This window comes from Lithobates pipiens, unplaced genomic scaffold (genome assembly GCF_037356315.1).
Source record: "Lithobates pipiens isolate NorthernLeopardFrog02 unplaced genomic scaffold, aLitPip1_a1.2 Scaffold_10, whole genome shotgun sequence".
Taxonomy (NCBI): Eukaryota; Metazoa; Chordata; class Amphibia; order Anura; family Ranidae; genus Lithobates; species Lithobates pipiens.
In genome coordinates, this window is record NW_027507686.1 from 35,914,565 (window position 1) to 35,931,967 (window position 17,403).

The 17,403-nt window shown below is 61.6% G+C and overlaps 1 long non-coding RNA gene across 3 annotated transcripts in view; it reads right to left on the bottom strand.

Annotated features, from left to right (window-relative positions):
• Positions 1–1,099: 1,099 nt before the first annotated feature.
• Positions 1,100–17,403, bottom strand: part of LOC143930183 (uncharacterized) — a 42,030-nt gene continuing 25,726 nt past the window's right edge. For all 3 annotated transcript variants that reach the window (XR_013262727.1, XR_013262729.1, XR_013262728.1), the window contains 3 exons: positions 2,052–2,113; positions 1,371–1,499; positions 1,100–1,265 (listed from right to left, as the gene is read on the bottom strand). This is a non-coding gene — a long non-coding RNA (uncharacterized LOC143930183). The remainder of the gene's footprint in view (positions 1,266–1,370; positions 1,500–2,051; positions 2,114–17,403) is intronic.

The following is a 17,403-nucleotide window of genomic DNA, read 5'->3' on the forward strand; positions in this document are numbered from 1 at the left end:
GCCTTTAAACGCACATGAACTTTAATGTCATCCTAGTCTTGGTCCGTAGGGTTCAATATTAACCAGTTCTGGACCAGCACACGCCGATGTACGTCGGCAGAATGGCACGGCTTGACAAATGGGCGTACCTGTATGTCTCTTTAAATTTTCTGCCGTGCCATCGTGTGCGCGCCGTCACCGGCCGGGACCTCCATGAGTCTGGTCACAGATCCCGCGGACTTGCTGTCCACGGGGATAACCCCGCGATTGCCTCACGGGGAGATGCTAATGTAAACAAGCATCTCCCCCCCGTTCTGCCTAGTGACATTGTCACTGATCTCTGCTCGCTGTGATTGGGAGCCGAGATCAGTGACATGTCACACGTAGCCGCCCCCCCCCTCCCCCTCCCCACAGTTAGAATCACTCCAAGGACACACTTAACCCCTTCACTGCCAGTGTCATTTACACAGGAATCAGTGCATTTGTATTGCGCATATTGCTGTATAAATGACAATGGTCCCAAAAATGTGTCAAAAATGTCGGATGTGTCCGCCATAATGTCGCAGTCTCGAGAAAAATCGCTGATCGCCGCCATTACTAGTAAAAAAAAAAAAAATTAATAAAAATGCCATAGCACTATCCCCTATTTTGCTTGTAAACTATATAACTTTTGCGCAAAGCAATCAAACGCTTACTGTGATTTTTTTTTCTTACCGAAAATATGTAGAAGAAAATGTATCGGCCTAAACTGAGGAAAAAAGTGTTTATATATTTTTGGGGGATATTTATTATAGCAAAAAGTAAAAAAAAAAAAATTGATCTTTTTCAAATTGTTGCTTTTTTTTTTTTGTTTATAGCGCAAAAACTAAAAACCGCAGGGGTGATCAAATACCACCAAAAGAGCTCTGTTTGTGGGGAAAAAAAAGGACATGAATTTTGTTTGGGAGCCACGTCGCAAGACCGCGCTATTGTCAGTTAAAGCGACGCAGTGCCGAATCGCAAAAAGTGGTCTGGTCTTTGGCCAGCAAAATGGTCCGGGGCTTAAGTGGTTAAGTTGGCCCACCCATTGCAGCTATGAGATAGAATGGAAGTACCAGATGGGACTTTAACGGCAACAGAGTAAAATATATTATGATTTATTCAAAAACAATATACAAAATACAATATTCAAAAAAATAAAACAATGGTGTTGATGCTGATGATTCCAATAAAATGTCCAGACGGCCCAATGCGTTTTGGGACGGAAATGTCCCTTCGTCAGGGGCAACTGTCGGGGAGGGATCACACTATACAATAAAAATCAGACATGTCAATTAGTAACGATAGGGATTCTAAATAATTGCTTCAAACATGGAACATACAGCATAATAATCGCATAACAAGGAGCATACCCATAGCGGTCACCATGGAGATTTTCGCTGCTGAAGCAATGGCGGCAATTAAATCACGGTCAGACAACCTTGATGTCCAAAGGGGCAGTGATGTTATAATAAGGAAAAGACTGGACCCATTTTTGTGATCTAAAAAGAAAAATATAGGGGACATTAAATTTCCAAATAATAATTTGAACCATGTCTGTCAAGGAGAAATCTCTTTCAGACTTGGTGTAATCAATGTAGAGAAGAGAAAAAGGAAGACACAGATCCTTAATAGTCTGTGCCTAAAAAGTCCTACCTTCGTAAGATCCACTTCAGAGGCAAGACACCGGCAGCATACAAAAAGGTGCATATAGATATTCAACTCACAACCTCCTACTGGATCGCTTGAGATGTGATCTTTTTTTTTTTTTTCCAATATAGGAGTATCCAATAATGTTCAGATCAAAAAAACATATATAGATAACACAGCTCATGTCCGCAGGTATCTAACCCTGCACAGACATGGGCTGCGCTATACAGCAAAGAGATCACTTGTAACCCCGGCTCATAAAGCCAGTACATACCTAATAGCAATCCAATTCTTATACAGAGGTTCCAGGCAAAGATGGTGCCGTATTTATCGGCGTATAACATGGGGTGCATGTTAAACTTCCCTCCTAAATTTGAGTCGGCGTAAAAAGAAAAAAAACGTACATTTTAAATGCCCAGTAATGCAGCCTTATTAGAGTCCATCTGCAGCCTTCCCCAGCCTCCATCTGCAAAAAAAAAAAAAAAAAAAAAAAAAGTGGGTCAGATTGATGTTCATTTTCAATCACAGTGACAGGAAAATTTGGAAATAATAGAAAACTGAAAATTCCTTTCACTAAGAAGACAGTGTATGTGGTTTTCCTTCAGAAATTTTAAAAACTGAAATTTTCACTTGTTTTTAACATTCTTTCATTCAGCGAATGTACAAAGATTTTTCATCAAAATTGCTATTCTGCAGCTTCTCCATTGAAGTATATTGAACCAATAAAGCACCATTTTGCATTACAAGTCCCTGACCCTTTCAGATGTGAACGTGTCCCATAGGAAACCATGTAAATGAACTGAAGTGTATTTCTGCAAAATAGACCTGGTTCACATCTATGTGTTTATTGGTGCAAGACGTTTAGTAACATAATGGGTTAAAAAAAACAAAAATTAGCCCTTTATAGTAGAAAAAAAAGCAGATAATCACTACTGTAAGGGGTTCATTTTTTTACTGTAGAACAGTGAAAGTAACATTTACAGTAGCGATTATTTGCTCTTTTTAGTTTTTAGGGCTCATTTTAGTTTTTTAACCCCATTAGGTTACTGGCCGATTAATCGATTATGAAATGAATCGATTACTATTTTCATAATCTATTAACTGATTAGTTGTTTCAGCCCTACCAGTGTCCATCTGCACCCTTCCCCATTAAGGATGAGCTCCGGCGTGTTCACATACTCCAGGCGCAGAGCCCGCCAGGAAGTCGGCTGCACTAATCACAGGCGGTGAGACATTGCCCGATCTCTGCAGCTGCGCATCGGGCCAATGTCTCACTGCCTGTGATTAGTGCAGTGCTGCGCCGACTTCCTGGCGGGCTCTGCATGTGGACCATGTGAACACAGCTGAGCTCATCCCTATTCCCAAGCGTCCATCTGCAGCCTTGCACACTGTCCATCTGCAACCTTGCCCTAAATTGCAGCAGGATGGGTTTTTAAATTTAGCGCAGCCGAGATACACAGATGTTGTGTGTATTCGGCTCCTCCCCACTGCCTCTGAGGGCAAGAAGCGTGCCGCCGAAATAGACCGAGCCGAGCGTACTGTGTACTTGGCTCCAGTCGCAGTCACACCCCCCATGCCGCCCCTTGGCCTGGTTGCTATGATGGACACAACACCGGTCCAATGGCGGGATGTAAAAGCTAGGAGGCAGAACTGAGCGTGACTGCGAGCGGAGCCGAGCACACAGTACACTCTTGGCTCGGACAATGTCGGCAGCGCTTCTCTTGCCCTCACAGACAGTGTGGGTACGTGTTATACGCCGATCCCCAATTTTCCCGACTTTAAGGGGGAAAAAAAGTGCGTGTTCTACCCTGATAAATACTGTATATCTCCAAGTGAACATCCTGTATAGTCTCCACCAAGTGATGCAGTGACACTGCAACAGCGTCTGACACTGCTAAATATATGATTCCGGTGTTTCGTCACATTTGGCGACCCATATCATTTGGCTATGGAAGTGACGTTCCGCTGAGAAATTTCGCACTGCGCATGCGCAACTTGCTCATATGATTCATCAGATTCAGCGACCCGTCAGAATGTGTAACGGAAGTGACCTTTAGAGTCGGCGTATAAGGAAAAAAACGTACATTTTAAATGCCCAGTAATGCAGCCTTATCTGCGTCCATCTGCAGCCTAGGGATGAGCCGAACACCCCCCGGTTCAGTTCGCACCAGAACCTTCGAACGGACCAAAAATTCGCATAAACTTTGAACGTTCGAGTCTCAGACTTTAATAGGGTTCTAAAATCAAAAGTGCTAATTTTAAAGGCTAATATGCAAGATATGCAACAGACAACAACAGCAATAAGGGGTATCTTCAGGTGTATACTGTGCTGGAGGCACACAACACCCACTTTTCTCAGGCATCTGCAGGCGTTAAAGAACACTGTCCCTGCACGCCAGAACACACTACACAAGGCCGCCGGCCTTATATAGTGTGAGGCGTGTACTAAACCCCCTGAGCTATAATTGGCCACAGGCATCCTGCCTGTGGCCAATTATGGCTCTCCTCGCTGCCGGTGCTGTGATTGGCTAAGCATGCGATAAGACCCTGCATGCTTGGCCAATCATGAGCCAGCAATGCACTGCGATGGCATAGTGCATCGTGGGCCATTTGTGGACCGTTTGCAATAAATTCGTGTGGCACGAAGTTCTGAATTTGCCGAACAGGCGAACGGCCGATGTTCGAGTCGAACATGCGTTCAAGTCGAACACTGAGCTCATCCCTAGTCGCCGCCATCTTGCTACACCCTGCACTGCTCTACAGTAAGGATACACTGTGAAGGGGGAAAGCGGACATCTTGTTAGACCCACTGGAGTTTTCCATTTTACACTTATTTTTACCAGTAAAGTGAGTTTATATAGTAAAATACAGTACTTAGAACTCCATCTGACTGGTTAGATGTTGAATTTTAAAAGCAGCAAACTTGTGTCAGATGAACTGGAGGTGGGTTGTGCTGGGGGGGTCACTCGAGGTGGGTTATTCTGGGGGGGCGCTGGTCACTGGAGGTGGGGTCTCTGGAGGTGGGTTGCGTTGGTGGGGGGGGGGGCTCTGGAGGTGGGTTGCGTTGGTGGTGGGGGGGCTCTGGAGGTGGGTTGCGTTGGTGGGAGGTCTCTGGAGGTGGGAGGTCTCTGGAGGTGGGAGGTCTCTGGAGGTGGGATGCGTCGGTGGGAGGTCTCTGGAGGTGGGATGCGTCGGTGGGAGGTCTCTGGAGGTGGGATGCGTCGGTGGGAGGTCTCTGGAGGTGGGATGCGTCGGTGGGAGGTCTCTGGAGGTGGGATGCGTCGGTGGGAGGTCTCTGGAGGTGGGATGCGTCGGTGGGAGGTCTCTGGAGGTGGGATGCGTCGGTGGGAGGTCTCTGGAGGTGGGATGCGTCGGTGGGAGGTCTCTGGAGGTGGGATGCGTCGGTGGGAGGTCTCTGGAGGTGGGATGCGTCGGTGGGAGGTCTCTGGAGGTGGGATGCGTCGGTGGGAGGTCTCTGGAGGTGGGATGCGTCGGTGGGAGGTCTCTGGAGGTGGGATGCGTCGGTGGGAGGTCTCTGGAGGTGGGTTGCGTTGGTGGTGGGGGGGCTCTGGGGGTGGGATGCGTCGGTGGGAGGTCTCTGGAGGTGGGATGCGTCGGTGGGAGGTCTCTGGAGGTGGGATGCGTCGGTGGGAGGTCTCTGGAGGTGGGATGCGTCGGTGGGAGGTCTCTGGAGGTGGGTTGCGTCGGTGGGAGGTCTCTGGAGGTGGGTTGCGTTGGTGGGAGGTCTCTGGAGGTGGGAGGTCTCTGGAGGTGGGATGCGTCGGTGTGAGGTCTCTGGAGGTAGGATGCGTCGGTGGGAGGTCTCTGGAGGTGGGATGCGTTGGTGGGAGGTCTCTGGAGGTGGGAGGTCTCTGGAGGTGGGTTGCGTTGGTGGTGGGGGGGTCCTGGAGGTGGGGGGGTCTCTGGAGGTGGGTTGCGTTGGTGGTGGGGGGGCTCTGGAGGTGGGTTGCGTTGGTGGTGGGGGGCTCTGGAGGTGGGTTGCGTTGGTGGTGGGGGGGCTCTGGTGGTGGGTTGCGTTGGTGGTGGGGGGGCTCTGGTGGTGGGTTGCGTTGGTGGTGGGGGGGGGGCTCTGGAGGTGGGTTGCGTTGGTTGGGGGGCTCTGGAGGTGGGTTGCGTTGGTGGGAGGTCTCTGGAGGTGGGTTGCGTTGGTGGTGGGGGGGCTCTGGTGGTGGGGGGGCTCTGGCGGTGGGTTGAGTTGGTGGTGGGGGGGGGGGCTCTGGAGGTGGGTTGCGTTGGTGGTGGGGGGCTCTGGAGGTGGGTTGCGTTGGTGGTGGGGGGGCTCTGGTGGTGGGTTGCGTTGGTGGTGGGGGGGCTCTGGTGGTGGGTTGCGTTGGTGGTGGGGGGGGGGGCTCTGGAGGTGGGTTGCGTTGGTTGGGGGGCTCTGGAGGTGGGTTGCGTTGGTGGGAGGTCTCTGGAGGTGGGTTGCGTTGGTGGTGGGGGGGCTCTGGTGGTGGGGGGGCTCTGGCGGTGGGTTGCGTTGGTGGTGGGGGGGGGGGGGCTCTGGAGGTGGGTTGCGTTGGTGGGGGGGGGGGGGGGCTCTGGAGGTAGGGGGGGCTCTGGAGGTGGGTTGCGTTGGTGGTGGGGGGGTTCTGGAAGTGGGTTGCGTTGGTGGTGGGGGGGCTCTGGAGGTGGGTTGCGTTGGTGGTGGGGGGGCTCTGGAGGTGGGTTGCGTTGGTGGTGGGGGGGCTCTGGAGGTGGGTTGCGTTGGTGGTGGGGGGGCTCTGGAGGTGGGTTGCGTTGGTGGTGGGGGGGCTCTGGAGGTGGGTTGCGTTGGTGGTGGGGGGGCTCTGGAGGTGGGTTGCGTTAGTGGTGGGGGGGCTCTGGAGGTGGGATGCGCTGGTGGGAGGTCTCTGGAGGTGGGTTGCGTTGGTGGTGGGGGCGCTCTGGAGGTGGGTTGCGTTGGTGTTGGGGAGGCGCTCTGGAGGTGGGTTGCGTTGGTGGTGGGGGGGGGGTCCTGGAGGTGGGTTGCGTTGGTGGGGGGGCTCTGGAGGTGGGTTGCGTTGGTGGTGGGGGGGCTCTGGTGGTGGGTTGCGTTGGTGGTGGGGGGGCTCTGGCGGTGGGTTGCGTTGGTGGGAGGTCTCTGGAGGTGGGTTGCGTTGGTGGGAGGTCTCTGGAGGTGGGTTGCATTGGTGGTGGGAGGTCTCTGGAGGTGGGTTGCGTTGGTGGTGGGGGGGTCCTGGAGGTGGGGGGGTCTCTGGAGGTGGGTTGCGTTGGTGGTGGGGGGGCCCTGGAGGTGGGTTGCGTTGGGGGTGGGGGGGCTCTGGTGGTGGGTTGCGTTGGTGGTGGGAGGTCCCTGGAGGTGGGATGCGTTGGTGGGAGGTCTCTGGAGGTGGGATGCGTTGGTGGGAGGTCTCTGGAGGTGGGATGCGTTGGTGGGAGGTCTCTGGAGGTGGGATGCGTTGGTGGGAGGTCTCTGGAGGTGGGATGCGTTGGTGGGAGGTCTCTGGAGGTGGGATGCGTTGGTGGGAGGTCTCTGGAGGTGGGATGCGTTGGTGGGAGGTCTCTGGAGGTGGGATGCGTTGGTGGGAGGTCTCTGGAGGTGGGATGCGTTGGTGGGAGGTCTCTGGAGGTGGGATGCGTTGGTGGGAGGTCTCTGGAGGTGGGATGCGTTTGGTGGGAGGTCTCTGGAGGTGGGATGCGTTGGTGGGAGGTCTCTGGAGGTGGGATGCGTTGGTGTTGGGGGGGCGCTCTGGAGGTGGGTTGCGTTGGTGGTGGGGGGGTCCTGGAGGTGGGGGGGTCTCTGGAGGTGGGTTGCGTTGGTGGTGGGGGGGCTCTGGAGGTGGGTTGCGTTGGTGGTGGGGGGGTCTCTGGAGGTGGGTTGCGTTGGTGGTGGGGGGGTCTCTGGAGGTGGGTGCGTTGGTGGTGGGGGGGGGGGCCTCTGGAGGTGGGTTGCGTTGGTGGGGGGGGCTCTGGAGGTGGGTTGCGTTGGTGGTGGGGGGCTCTGGTGGTGGGTTGCGTTGGTGGTGGGGGGGCTCTGGCGGTGGGTCTCTGGAGGTGGGTTGCGTTGGTGGGAGGTCTCTGGAGGTGGGTTGCGTTGGTGGGAGGTCTCTGGAGGTGGGATGCGTTGGTGGGAGGTCTCTGGAGGTGGGATGCGTTGGTGGTGGGGGGGCTCTGGTGGTGGGTTGCGTTGGTGGTGGGGGGGCTCTGGTGGTGGGTTGCGTTGGTGGTGGGGGGGCTCTGGTGGTGGGTTGCGTTGGTGGTGGGGGGGCTCTGGAGGTGGGTTGCGTTGGTGGGAGGTCTCTGGAGGTGGGATGCGTTGGTGGGAGGTCTCTGGAGGTGGGAGGTCTCTGGAGGTGGGAGGTCTCTGGAGGTGGGATGCGTTGGTGGGAGGTCTCTGGAGGTGGGTTGCGTTGGTGGGAGGTCTCTGGAGGTGGGTTGCGTCGGTGGGAGGTCTCTGGAGGTGGGTTGCGTCGGTGGGAGGTCTCTGGAGGTGGGTTGCGTCGGTGGGAGGTCTCTGGAGGTGGGTTGCGTCGGTGGGAGGTCTCTGGAGGTGGGTTGCGTCGGTGGGAGGTCTCTGGAGGTGGGTTGCGTCGGTGGGAGGTCTCTGGAGGTGGGTTGCGTCGGTGGGAGGTCTCTGGAGGTGGGTTGCGTCGGTGGGAGGTCTCTGGAGGTGGGTTGCGTCGGTGGGAGGTCTCTGGAGGTGGGTTGCGTCGGTGGGAGGTCTCTGGAGGTGGGTTGCGTCGGTGGGAGGTCTCTGGAGGTGGGTTGCGTTGGGTGGTGGGGGGGCTCTGGAGGTGGGTTGCGTTGGTGGTGGGGGGGCTCTGGAGGTGGGTTGCGTTGGTGGTGGGGGGGCTCTGGAGGTGGGATGCGTTGGTGGGAGGTCTCTGGAGGTGGGATGCGTTGGTGGGAGGTCTCTGGAGGTGGGTTGCGTTGGTGGGAGGTCTCTGGAGGTGGGTTGCGTTGGTGGTGGGGGGGCTCTGGAGGTGGGTTGCGTTGGTGGTGGGGGGGTCCTGGAGGTGGGGGGGTCTCTGGAGGTGGGTTGCGTTGGTGGTGGGGGGGTCTCTGGAGGTGGGTTGCGTTGGTGGGGGGGGGCTCTGGTGGTGGGTTGCGTTGGTGGTGGGGGGGGCTCTGGAGGTGGGTTGCGTTGGTGGGAGGTCCCTGGAGGTGGGATGCGTTGGTGGGAGGTCTCTGGAGGTGGGATGCGTTGGTGGGAGGTCTCTGGAGGTGGGATGCGTTGGTGGGAGGTCTCTGGAGGTGGGATGCGTTGGTGGGAGGTCTCTGGAGGTGGGATGCGTTGGTGGGAGGTCTCTGGAGGTGGGATGCGTTGGTGGGAGGTCTCTGGAGGTGGGATGCGTTGGTGGGGGGGCTCTGGTGGTGGGTTGCGTTGGTGGGAGGTCTCTGGAGGTGGGATGCGTTGGTGGGAGGTCTCTGGAGGTGGGATGCGTTGGTGGGAGGTCTCTGGAGGTGGGATGCGTTGGTGGGAGGTCTCTGGAGGTGGGATGCGTTTGGTGGGAGGTCTCTGGAGGTGGGATGCGTTGGTGGTGGGGGGCTCTGGAGGTGGGTTGCGTTGGTGGTGGGGGGGCTCTGGAGGTGGGTTGCGTTGGTGGTGGGGGGGCTCTGGAGGTGGGGGGGTCTCTGGAGGTGGGATGCGTTGGTGGGAGGTCTCTGGAGGTGGGTTGCGTTGGTGGTGGGGGGGCTCTGGAGGTGGGGGGTCTCTGGAGGTGGGATGCGTTGGTGGGAGGTCTCTGGAGGTGGGTTGCGTTGGTGGGAGGTCTCTGGAGGTGGGTTGCGTTGGTGGTGGGGGCGCTCTGGAGGTGGGTTGCGTTGGTGGGAGGTCTCTGGAGGTGGGTTGCGTTGGTGTTGGGGGGGCGCTCTGGAGGTGGGTTGCGTTGGTGGTGGGGGGGTCCTGGAGGTGGGGGGGTCTCTGGAGGTGGGTTGCGTTGGTGGTGGGGGGGCTCTGGAGGTGGGTTGCGTTGGTGGTGGGGGGGCTCTGGAGGTGGGTTGCGTTGGTGGTGGGGGCTCTGGAGGTGGGTTGCGTTGGTGGTGGGGGGGCTCTGGTGGTGGGTTGCGTTGGTGGTGGGGGGGCTCTGGTGGTGGGTTGCGTTGGTGGTGGGGGGGCTCTGGTGGTGGGTTGCAATGGTGGTGGGGGGGCTCTGGTGGTGGGTTGCGTTGGTGGTGGAGGGGCTCTGGCGGTGGGGGGGGGGGCTCTGGAGGTAGGGGGGTCTCTGGAGGTGGGTTGCGTTGGTGGTGGGGGGGTTCTGGAGGTGGGTTGCGTTGGTTGGGGGGCTCTGGAGGTGGGTTGCGTTGGTGGGAGGTCTCTGGAGGTGGGTTGCGTTGGTGGGAGGTCTCTGGAGGTGGGTTGCGTTGGTGGTGGGGGGGCTCTGGAGGTGGGTTGCGTTGGTGGTGGGGGGGCTCTGGAGGTGGGTTGCGTTGGTGGTGGGGGGGCTCTGGTGGTGGGGGGGCTCTGGCGGTGGGTTGCGTTGGTGGTGGGGGGGCTCTGGTGGTGGGTTGCGTTGGTGGTGGGGGGGCTCTGGCGGTGGGTTGCGTTGGTGGTGGGGGGGCTCTGGAGGTAGGGGGGTCTCTGGAGGTGGGTTGCGTTGGTGGTGGGGGGCTCTGGAGGTGGGTTGCGTTGGTTGGGGGGCTCTGGAGGTGGGTTGCGTTGGTGGGAGGTCTCTGGAGGTGGGTTGCGTTGGTGGGAGGTCTCTGGAGGTGGGTTGCGTTGGTGGGAGGTCTCTGGAGGTGGGTTGCGTTTGGTGGTGGGGGGCTCTGGAGGTGGGTTGCGTTGGTGGTGGGGGGGCTCTGGAGGTGGGTTGCGTTGGTGGTGGGGGGGCTCTGGAGGTGGGTTGCGTTGGTGGTGGGGGGGCTCTGGAGGTGGGTTGCGTTGGTGGTGGGGGGGCTCTGAAGGTGGGTTGCGTTGGTGGTGGGGGGGCTCTGGAGGTGGGTTGCGTTGGTGGTGGGGGGGCTCTGGAGGTGGGTTGCGTTGGTGGTGGGGGGGCTCTGGAGGTGGGTTGCGTTGGTGGTGGGGGGCTCAGGAGGTGGGTTGCGTTGGTGGGAGGTCTCTGGAGGTGGGTTGCGTTGGTGGTGGGGGGGCTCTGGAGGTGGGTTGCGTTGGTGGGAGGTCTCTGGAGGTGGGTTGCGTTGGTGTTGGGGGGGCGCTCTGGAGGTGGGTTGCGTTGGTGGTGGGGGGGGTCCTGGAGGTGGGTTGCGTTGGTGGGGGGGGCTCTGGAGGTGGGTTGCGTTGGTGGGGGGGGGCTCTGGAGGTGGGTTGCGTTGGTGGGGGGGGGGCTCTGGTGGTGGGTTGCGTTGGTGGTGGGGGGGCTCTGGTGGTGGGTTGCGTTGGTGGTGGGGGGGCTCTAGCTGTGGGTTGCGTTGGTGGTGGGGGGGCTCTGGCGGTGGGTTGCGTTGGTGGGAGGTCTCTGGAGGTGGGTTGCGTTGGTGTTGGGGGGGCGCTCTGGAGGTGGGTTGCGTTGGTGGTGGGGGGGTCCTGGAGGTGGGGGGGTCTCTGGAGGTGGGTTGCGTTGGTGGTGGGGGGGCTCTGGAGGTGGGTTGCGTTGGTGGTGGGGGGCTCTGGAGGTGGGTTGCGTTGGTGGGGGGGGCTCTGGAGGTGGGTTGCGTTGGTGGTGGGGGGGCTCTGGAGGTAGGGGGGTCTCTGGAGGTGGGTTGCGTTGGTGGGGGGGGGGGCTCTGGTGGTGGGTTGCGTTGGTGGTGGGGGGGCTCTGGAGGTAGGGGGGTCTCTGGAGGTGGGTTGCGTTGGTGGTGGGGGGGTTCTGGAGGTGGGTTGCGTTGGTTGGGGGGCTCTGGAGGTGGGTTGCGTTGGTGGGAGGTCTCTGGAGGTGGGATGCGTTGGTGGGAGGTCTCTGGAGGTGGGATGCGTTGGTGGGAGGTCTCTGGAGGTGGGAGGTCTCTGGAGGTGGGATGCGTCGGTGGGAGGTCTCTGGAGGTGGGATGCGTCGGTGGGAGGTCTCTGGAGGTGGGATGCGTCGGTGGGAGGTCTCTGGAGGTGGGATGCGTCGGTGGGAGGTCTCTGGAGGTGGGTTGCGTCGGTGGGAGGTCTCTGGAGGTGGGTTGCGTCGGTGGGAGGTCTCTGTCTCTGGAGGTGGGTTGCGTCGGTGTGGGGAGGTCTCTGGAGGGTGGGTTGCGTCGGTGGGAGGTCTCTGGAGGTGGGTTGCGTCGGTGGGAGGTCTCTGGAGGTGGGTTGCGTCGGTGGGAGGTCTCTGGAGGTGGGTTGCGTTGGTGGTGGGGGGGCTCTGGAGGTGGGTTGCGTTGGGTGGTGGGGGGGCACTGGAGGTGGGTTGCGTTGGTGGTGGGGGGGTCTCTGGAGGTGGGTTGCGTTGGTGGTGGGGGGGTCTCTGGAGGTGGGTTGCGTTAGGGTGGGGGGGCTCTGGTGGTGGGTTGCGTTGGTGGTGGGGGGCTCTGGCGGTGGGTTGCGTTGGTGGTGGGGGGGGGGGGGGCTCTGGAGGTGGGTTGCGTTGGTGGTGGGGGGGCTCTGGAGGTGGGTTGCGTTGGTGGTGGGGGGGCTCTGGAGGTGGGTTGCGTTGGTGGTGGGGGGCTCTGGAGGTGGGTTGCGTTGGTGGGGGGGGGCTCTGGCGGTGGGTTGCGTTGGTGGTGGGGGGGCTCTGGCGGTGGGTTGCGTTGGTGGTGGGGGGGCTCTGGAGGTAGGGGGGTCTCTGGAGGTAGGGGGGTCTCTGGAGGTGGGTTGCGTTGGTGGTGGGGGGGCTCTGGAGGTGGGTTGCGTTGGTGGTGGGGGGCTCTGGAGGTGGGGTTGCGTTGGTGGGGGCTCTGGAGGTGGGTTGCGTTGGTGGGAGGTCTCTGGAGGTGGGTTGCGTTGGTGGGAGGTCTCTGGAGGTGGGTTGCGTGGTGGTGGGGGGCTCTGGAGGTGGGTTGCGTTGGTGGTGGGGGGGCTCTGGAGGTGGGTTGCGTTGGTGGTGGGGGGGGCTCTGGAGGTGGGTTGCGTTGGTGGTGGGGGGGCTCTGGAGGTGGGTTGCGTTGGTGGTGGGGGGGCTCTGGAGGTGGGTTGCGTTGGTGGTGGGGGCTCTGGAGGTGGGTTGCGTTGGTGGTGGGGGGGCTCTGGAGGTGGGTTGCGTTGGTGGTGGGGGGGCTCTGGAGGTGGGTTGCGTTGGTGGGAGGTCTCTGGAGGTGGGTTGCGTGGTGGTGGGGGGGGGTCTCTGGAGGTGGGATGCGTTGGTGGGAGGTCTCTGGAGGTGGGTTGCGTTGGTGGTGGGGGGGCTCTGGTGGTGGGTTGCGTTGGTGGTGGGGGGGGCTCTGGTGGTGGGTTGCAATGGTGGTGGGGGGGCTCTGGTGGTGGGTTGCGTTGGTGGTGGGAGGGGCTCTGGCGGTGGGGGGGGGGGGGCTCTGGAGGTAGGGGGTCTCTGGAGGTGGGTTGCGTTGGTGGTGGGGGGTTCTGGAGGTGGGTTGCGTTGGGTGGGGGCTCTGGAGGTGGGTTGCGTTGGTGGGAGGTCTCTGGAGGTGGGTTGCGTTGGTGGGAGGTCTCTGGAGGTGGTTGCGTTGGTGGTGGGGGGGCTCTGGTGGTGGGTTGCGTTGGTGGTGGGGGGGCTCTGGTGGTGGGTTGCAATGGTGGTGGGGGGCTCTGGTGGTGGGTTGCGTTGGTGGTGGAGGGGCTCTGGCGGTGGGGGGGGGGGGGCTCTGGAGGTAGGGGGGTCTCTGGAGGTGGGTTGCGTTGGTGGTGGGTGGGTTCTGGAGGTGGGTTGCGTTGGTTGGGGGGCTCTGGAGGTGGGTTGCGTTGGTGGGGAGGTCTCTGGAGGTGGGTTGCGTTGGTGGTGGGGGGGCTCTGGAGGGTGGGTTGCGTTGGTGGTGGGGGGGGCTCTGGAGGTGGTTGCGTTGGTGGTGGGGGGGCTCTGGCGGTGGGTTGCGTTGGTGGTGGGGGGGCTCTGGAGGTAGGGGGGTCTCTGGAGGTGGGTTGCGTTGGTGGTGGGGGGGCTCTGGAGGTGGGTTGCGTTGGTTGGGGGGGCTCTGGGAGGTGGGTTGCGTTGGTGGGAGGTCTCTGGAGGTGGGGTGCGTTGGTGGGAGGTCTCTGGAGGTGGGTTGCGTTGGTGGGAGGTCTCTGGAGGTGGGTTGCGTTGGTGGGGGGCTCTGGGAGGTGGGTTGCGTTGGTGGTGGGGGGGGCTCTGGAGGTGGGTTGCGTTGGTGGTGGGGGGGCTCTGGAGGTGGGTTGCGTGGTGGTGGGGGGGCTCTGGAGGTGGGTTGCGTGGGTGGGTGGGGGGGCTCTGGAGGTGGGTTGCGTTGGTGGTGGGGGGGCTCTGGAGGTGGGTTGCGTTGGTGGTGGGGGGCTCTGAAGGTGGGTTGCGTTGGTGGTGGGGGGGCTCTGGAGGTGGGTTGCGTTGGTGGTGGGGGGGCTCTGGAGGTGGGTGCGTTGGGGTGGGGGGGCTCTGGAGGTGGGTTTGCGTTGGTGGGAGGTCTCTGGAGGTGGGTTGCGTTGGGGGTGGGGGGGCTCTGGAGGTGGGTTGCGTTGGTGGGAGGTCTCTGGAGGTGGGTTGCGTTGGTGTTGGGGGGGCGCTCTGGAGGTGGGTTGCGTTGGTGGTGGGGGGGTCCTGGAGGTGGGTTGCGTTGGTGGGGGGGGCTCTGGAGGTGGGTTGCGTTGGTGTGGGGGGGCTCTGGAGGTGGGTTGCGTTGGTGGGGGGGGGGGCTCTGGTGGTGGGTTGCGTTGGTGGTGGGGGGGCTCTGGTGGTGGGTTGCGTTGGTGGTGGGGGGCTCTAGCTGTGGGTTGCGTTGGTGGTGGGGGGGCTCTGGCGGTGGGTTGCGTTGGTGGGAGGTCTCTGGAGGTGGGGTTGCGTTGGTGTTGGGGGGGCGCTCTGGAGGTGGGTTGCGTTGGTGGTGGGGGGGTCCTGGAGGTGGGGGTCTCTGGAGGGTGGGTTGCGTTGGTGGGGGGGGGCTCTGGAGGTGGGTTGCGTTGGTGGGGGGGGGGGCTCTGGAGGTGGGTTGCGTTGGTGGGGGGGGGCTCTGGAGGTAGGGGGGTCTCTGGAGGTGGGTTGCGTTGGTGGGGGGGGGGCTCTGGTGGTGGGTTGCGTTGGTGGTGGGGGGCTCTGGAGGTAGGGGGGGTCTCTGGAGGTGGGTTGCGTTGGTGGGTGGGGGGTGTTCTGGAGGTGGGTTGCGTTGGTTGGGGGGCTCTGGAGGTGGGTTGCGTTGGTGGGAGGTCTCTGGAGGTGGGAGGTCTCTGGAGGTGGGATGCGTTGGTGGGAGGTCTCTGGAGGTGGAGGTCTCTGGAGGTGGGATGCGTCGGTGGGAGGTCTCTGGAGGTGGGATGCGTCGGTGGGAGGTCTCTGGAGGTGGGATGCGTCGGTGGGAGGTCTCTGGAGGTGGGATGCGTCTGTGGGAGGTCTCTGGAGGTGGGATGCGTCGGTGGGAGGTCTCTGGAGGTGGGATGGCGTCGGTGGGAGGTCTCTGGAGGTGGGTTGCGTCGGTGGGAGGTCTCTGGAGGTGGGTTGCGTCGGTGGGAGGTCTCTGGAGGTGGGTTGCGTCGGTGGGAGGTCTCTGGAGGTGGGTTGCGTCGGTGGGAGGTCTCTGGAGGTGGGTTGCGTCGGTGGTGGGGGGCTCTGGAGGTGGGGTTGCGTTGGGTGGTGGGGGGCACTGGAGGTGGGTTGCGTTGGTGGTGGGGGGGGTCTCTGGAGGTGGGTTGCGTTGGTGGTGGGGGGGGTCTCTGGAGGTGGGTTGCGTTGGTGGTGGGGGGGCTCTGGTGGTGGGTTGCGTTGGTGGTGGGGGGGCTCTGGCGGTGGGTTGCGTTGGTGGTGGGGGGGGGGCTCTGGAGGTGGGTTGCGTTGGTGGTGGGGGGGCTCTGGAGGTGGGTTGCGTTGGTGGTGGGGGGGCTCTGGAGGTGGGTTGCGTTGGTGGTGGGGGGGCTCTGGAGGTGGGTTGCGTTGGTGGTGGGGGGCTCTGGCGGTGGGTTGCGTTGGTGGTGGGGGGGCTCTGGCGGTGGGTTGCGTTGGTGGTGGGGGGGCTCTGGAGGTAGGGGGGGTCTCTGGAGGTGGGTTGCGTTGGTGGTGGGGGGGCTCTGGAGGTGGGGTTGCGTTGGTGGGAGGGCTCTGGAGGTGGGTTGCGTTGGTTGGGGGGGCTCTGGAGGTGGGTTGCGTTGGTGGGAGGTCTCTGGAGGTGGGTTGCGTTGGTGGGAGGTCTCTGGAGGTGGGTTGCGTTGGTGGGGGGGCTCTGGAGGTGGGTTGCGTTGGTGGTGGGGGGGCTCTGGAGGTGGGTTGCGTGGTGGTGGGGGGGCTCTGGAGGTGGGTTGCGTTGGTGGTGGGGGGGCTCTGGAGGTGGGTTGCGTTGGTGGTGGGGGGGCTCTGGAGGTGGGTTGCGTTGGTGGTGGGGGGGCTCTGGAGGTGGGTTGCGTTGGTGGTGGGGGGCTCTGGAGGTGGGTTGCGTTGGTGGGAGGTCTCTGGAGGTGGGTTGCGTTGGTGGTGGGGGGTCTCTGGAGGTGGGATGCGTTGGTGGGAGGTCTCTGGAGGTGGGTTGCGTCGGTGGTGGGAGGTCTCTGGAGGTGGGTTGCGTCGGTGGGAGGTCTCTGGAGGTGGGTTGCGTCGGTGGGAGGTCTCTGGAGGTGGGTTGCGTTGGTGGTGGGGGGTCCTGGGAGGTGGGGGGGGGTCTCTGGAGGTGGGTTGCGTTGGTGGTGGGGGGGGCTCTGGAGGTAGGTTGCGTTGGTGGTGGGGGGCTCTGGAGGTGGGTGCGTTGGTGGGGGGGCTCTGGAGGTGGGTTGCGTTGGTGGGGGGGGGCTCTGGAGGTGGGTTGCGTTGGTGGTGGGGTGGCTCTGGTGGTGGGTTGCGTTGGTGGTGGGGGGGCTCTGGAGGTGGGTTGCGTTGGTGGGAGGTCTCTGGAGGTGGGATGCGTTGGTGGGAGGTCTCTGGAGGTGGGATGCGTTGGTGGGAGGTCTCTGGAGGTGGGATGCGTTGGTGGGAGGTCTCTGGAGGTGGGATGCGTTGGTGGGAGGTCTCTGGAGGTGGGATGCGTTGGTGGTGGGGGGGGCTCTGGAGGTGGGTTGCGTTGGTGGTGGGGGGGCTCTGGAGGTGGGTTGCGTTGGTGGTGGGGGGCTCTGGAGGTGGGATGCGTTGGTGGTGGGTTGCGTTGGTGGTGGGGGGGCTCTGGTGGTGGGTTGCGTTGGTGGTGGGGGGGCTCTGGCGGTGGGTTGCGTTGGTGGTGGGGGGGGGGCTCTGGAGGTAGGGGGGGCTCTGGAGGTGGGTTGCGTTGGTGGTGGGGGGGTTCTGGAGGTGGGTTGCGTTGGTGGGAGGTCTCTGGAGGTGGGTTGCGTTGGTGGTGGGGGGGCTCTGGAGGTGGGTTGCGTTGGTGGGAGGTCTCTGGAGGTGGGTTGCGTTGGTGGTGGGAGGTCTCTGGAGGTGGGTTGCGTTGGTGGTGGGAGGTCTCTGGAGGTGGGTTGCGTTGGTGGTGGGAGGTCTCTGGAGGTGGGTTGCGTTGGTGGTGGGAGGTCTCTGGAGGTGGGTTGCGTTGGTGGTGGGGGGGCTCTGGAGGTGGGATGCGCTGGTGGGAGGTCTCTGGAGGTGGGTTGCGTTGGTGGTGGGGGCGCTCTGGAGGTGGGTTGCGTTGGTGTTGGGGGGGCGCTCTGGAGGTGGGTTGCGTTGGTGGTGGGGGGGGGGTCCTGGAGGTGGGTTGCGTTGGTGGGGGGGGCTCTGGAGGTGGGTTGCGTTGGTGGTGGGGGGGCTCTGGGGGTGGGTTGCGTTGGTGGTGGGGGGCTCTGGTGGTGGGTTGCGTTGGTGGTGGGGGGGCTCTGGTGGTGGGTTGCGTTGGTGGTGGGGGGGCTCTGGCGGTGGGTTGCGTTGGTGGGAGGTCTCTGGAGGT